The sequence below is a fragment of the Anoplophora glabripennis genome, unplaced genomic scaffold, assembly GCF_000390285.2.
Source record: "Anoplophora glabripennis isolate ALB-LARVAE unplaced genomic scaffold, Agla_2.0 scaffold1888, whole genome shotgun sequence".
Classification (NCBI taxonomy): Eukaryota; Metazoa; Arthropoda; class Insecta; order Coleoptera; family Cerambycidae; genus Anoplophora; species Anoplophora glabripennis.
The window spans coordinates 19573-24632 of NW_019417962.1; positions in this window are offsets into that span (position 1 = coordinate 19573).

Consider the following 5060-nt stretch of genomic DNA (forward strand, 5'->3'; position numbering starts at 1 on the left):
CTCAATGGGTTTGATAGGCCCAGTCACGATTAAAGCTAAAATTATTTTGCAACGTTTATGGCAATTGAAGATAAATTGGGATGATTCAGTTCCATTTTCTTTAAAAACCGAGTTTACACATTTCAAAAACCAATTATCTTTGTTAGCTAAAATATCGATTCGTAGATATATTATTTTATCTAATTCAATTTTTATTGAAATGCATGGCTTTAGTGACGCATCACAGCATGCAAATGGAACTTATATATACATCGGCTCACATGACTCGTTCGGTAATTTGTCAGCAAATTTGTTATACGCAAAATCTCACGTAGCACCACTGCTACGTGCTTGCTAAGCACGCAACAAGCAAAAAAAGAAAAAGAAAGGGGACGGGCCAGGTGATACAATAACCTCCTGTATATCAATCGGGGTCTGCGCCAGGGATTTAGCCGATAGCTCAATCGGAGATTGGGGGTGGAACGCCCGTCCAGGTCCCTGGGTATGAACCACCGAGGTTATGATATTACCTAAGGGAAACAGAACAACCGAACAAAGAAAAAAAAAATGATTAAGCTAAACAACAGAATTTACTAAGCAAATGTAAAATGTTCAGTATTACATCAACGGTTCTACCCGGTATATTGGTCGCCGTCCAGTCTGGTTGTGAAAATTGGGCCACAGTGGGTGACCAGGCCGGTAAATCTGTCTACTACACTACGACTACACTAGTGATGGGAATAATCGAATGAATTTAATAATCGAGAGGTTACCGTTCGAATGAGTTTTATAATCGAATAATCATTCGAATGATATATAATCGAAAGTCCACTTCGAAAATTTCCGACAAATCATTCCCAAATTATATGCGAAAAAAAACGAAATGAATGACTTTCGCGTATTGCGGCATTTCTTCGTTGTCAGTTGAGTGGTTCATCAGCATGTGTTTAAAATGATTAGTCGCCGCCTAAAGAGATCCATTGTTTGGGTTTTTGAAAAAAAATTAATACATAGAAAACATAATTTTTGTATTATTTTCATTCATATGAATTTCTCTCTTTGCTAAATAAAGCTCCCTTCTAAACCGTCCTTCAAAACCGCGCGATGCCACTCATAAAATTACTGCATATCTTTTTTATGCGGTGATAATCGATTGTCTCATCCATCCTCTCGGCCGTCTTATCTCGAGGTTTTGTATCTCGTTAGAGCGTTGGAATAATCGAAACACCTGCGCTCTCGCTCGAGCAGCGCGTTTGGGTTATTCGGTGATAACGAGTGACGATTGACGTTAGTAATGCTGTGGCCACTTTATATGATCACTCGAGATATCTCGAGAGATTTTCATAATCGATATAATCGATAATTTTCATTCAAGTAGTCCCATCACTAGACTACATTGACAGCTCACGAGCCCAAAATGGAGTTATATACTAATACTAATAAACAACACTATTACGTACTATAAAGTTAATCACAAGGCGCTGAAAAGGGCTAAATCCTATAAACATTATTGATACAAGTTATATGGGAGCTCTGGGTCCGTGAAGTATATACTTAAAGGTTACATACGAGGTTATGTACTAAGAAATCAGCTAAGCTTTAATAATAAACAGATGTCCCCTAAGAGGGCGACTTTTATCTAGGTAAGGACGCATATGTGATATTACTATACGTATCAGTAGTTTTGGGAGAATTCAGTTAGGGAGAGTATTCTTATTTTTAGGACTCCGCCAGCTTCAGGTGCCTATATAACGGCTGGCTGGTTATTCCGTGCCTTAATTAATTCTTAACCTATGACAATAATGTTTAAATGTGACCTGTGACTCGGTGGACTCCTTCTGAGCCGTGTCTGTCAGAGATGGCGAAGGTGTAGCTTCGTCGAAGATCTGGAGCTTCAGACTATGTGGGGGTTCTATCAGTTAGGCAAGTGTGCAGCATGGAAGTAAGCCACAAGCAGCAGGTCGGCAAGCAAGCAGGCAATAAGCCAAGCAGATGGGTAAAGCATGCACCACCGTTAAAGCGGGGGACTATAAGGAGAAGGCCTGTAAACTAATGTATCGTAAGAGACCTCTACGAGTAATAAATCAAAGCGGTGTTGAACATGCCACTAATATGTGTTCAGAGGAATGGGTCTGTACACACCTTACGATGTTGGACGGCCATTGTGGAGTACTCGGGTTTTGATCACAAAATTAATTATTTGCCACAAATCCAAAATATTGGAAGATCGTTCCCCGATCTTAACAAGTGCAAAAACTTAATTTTGGAGCTCTTTTAACACGAAAATCCGCACAAGGCGTAATTGTCTATCTCTCAAGACAAATAAAATCTCAAAGTTAAAGGACATTTTTTTTATCACCCGAAGTAAAAAACCCATCGAAAATCAGTCTGGTTTCCTTTGAGCCATAGGTTATTAGGAATGACACTGAACAGCTGATGGCCAACTATTTTTGCATGAAGAAGAAGAAGAATTAATAAAATAATAGCAATGACCCTTAACCTCAAATTTGGAAAATTATGACAACTGGCATGGCATGTTATGGCAAAATACACAGCATTTATGGAACTCCTCGCCGTTTAGGTAACCAAAGGTAGGTGCAAAAAGCAGAGGCCCAAGCATAACAATATGGAACTAACCCTAGATATAGTTCGGAATTATTTTATAGTTAGTTCATATTAACCCAAATAAACCCGTAACACCACTTAAAGCTTTGTTTTTGCCTCGTTTGGAACTTTGTAGAGCTCTTCTGCTAGCTCAATTAGCAGAAAAAGCAGAGAAATCCTTAAAAATCAATTTACATGACAAGTTGTATTGGTGCGATTCGAGTATAGTTTTGAGTTGGTTATAGTCAGAATTGATAAATTTTTGTTGCCAATCGAGTATCAGTTACACAACACATTACATACAACACATTACACACAACACTTATAATTCGACTATGCTAGAGAGTAGTAGTGCTCTTAATAACAGATAGTATTTTTGTGTACTCATAAAGTTTTAAAAAGTTTTTGTTTGCAAAGCAAGTAGTGTTTGGTGTTGTGCGTGTGATAGTGTATTTCGTTTGTTAATGTGGCGAATGCATATTTGTAAAATTTAACATGACTTTAAACTGTGTGGTTTGTAAAGAGATAATAACTTCCCGCAAAAAACTTTATTGCTGTGAATGTAAAAACGCTTCACATGTAGCTTGTGTACATAAATCCGCAGACGTTGCCGGTTTAATTATTGAAATTAGTGGATTGTCCTGGAAATGCCATGATTGTCTCTCTAAATATATTTCAATAGATCAAAGTAATCTAAATCAACTTGTGAATGACCACGTTCATGCTGCTATTACGTCGTTCACAGCAGCTTTTGAAAGTCTAAAAAATGATTTAACTGCTGTCATATCTAAAAAATTGATGTCAAATAACGATTTACCACATACACCTGTTAGTTATGCAACTGTTGCCAAAAGTAAAACGCAACCTGCAGTATTAATTGTGCCAAAAAATCAGTCACAGAGCGTAGAAAAAACTAAGCTAGACATGACTGAACAAATTGATCCTGCTGAATCTAATATACAGTTAATTAAAGTAAAACCTGCAAATAATGGATCAATTTTGATCGGCTGTAAAAATTCAGAGGAAAATAAAAAATTCAAGGAACTAGTTGAAAATAAACTTGCTGCATCCTACGAAGTGCGCGAACAACATAGAGTTAATCCAAGGATACGTATCGTCGGTTTCTCTGAAGCATTGGACGAGGATAGTTTATCTTTTATCGTGAAAAAATTTAATTCTGAAATTTTTTGTCATGACTCTCTGTGTGAAATCATTAGGATATGGAAAACTAAAAGGAATGCCAGACTTTTCCAGGCTGTACTGCAACTAGACAGAGTAACATATGATAGAGCTCTAAAAGTAGGTAATATTTTTGTTGGTTACGATGCATGTAAGATGTTTGATGCTGTTGAAGTTATTCGCTGCTATAATTGTAATGAGTTTAATCATTCCTCAAAAAACTGTAATAAGCCTCCTTGCTGTCCTAGATGTGGTGATGCTCATCTCATTAAAGATTGTAATTCACGTGTTTTGAGCTGTTCCAACTGTGTTCATTTTAACGATGCAAATCGTGGCAACACTATTGAATCTGACCATGCTGCTTGGGATATAAACAAGTGTTTGGTGTATAAAAGAGCATGTTTAAAACTTCGCGCTGATATCTTGGCCCAATAGCAATCAACTGTTTCCACCTCTGTTTCCTCTACTTTTTTTGATCCAACATCCCACGTGACAACTTCTACGAGTTCGAAAACTCAACAGGGTCGACTTAGTAATCGTCTTTCTGTTTACTATCAAAACACTCATGGACTTAAGTCTAAAACCGCTGATTTATTTAATAGTACATCGAGCTCCCATTTTAATGTAATAGCACTAACAGAAACATGGTTAGACTCTTCAGTTTTTAACAGTGAATTATTCAGTAATAACTATAACGTATATCGGGTGGATCGCAATTTCACTGAAACTAATAAAGTGCGAGGAGGTGGTGTTCTTGTGGCTGTAGATCAACATTTTAAATCATTATTAGTTGAAATTGATAAAAGTAATCTGAATTCAAAAATTGATTTGGTGGTCATTAAAATATCACTTGATTTTTCGACTTTGTTTTTGTTTGTCATTTATATTCCACCACCAGTAACTTCAAGTTTACTAGAAAATTTGTCTGATTTTGTTATGTCATTGGAATGTATATATGGCATTGTGCAAAACCGTACTTATCTTATCAACTTCCACGTCACCTGCTACATGGGTGTTGTATAACAATGAAAAAGTAATATTGACGGTTGGTAAAAGAAGATGCAAAAAAAAAAGAAAAGAAAACGTTTAGGGGGGACATTTCTGGAAGGAAGCCGAGTTAGTTGAACATTGGTAGTTGAAGTGAGTGCCGCGAGTAGTGAAAAGTAAGACCGTGGGTGTAGTGTGAAAAACGACAGAAGTAGTGAAACAATAAACGTATTTAACTGGGATTAGGTAGCAGGTAATATTCTTTAAGTACTTTGTTGTTAATTGTTCTATGTAATTTTATGATTGTGATG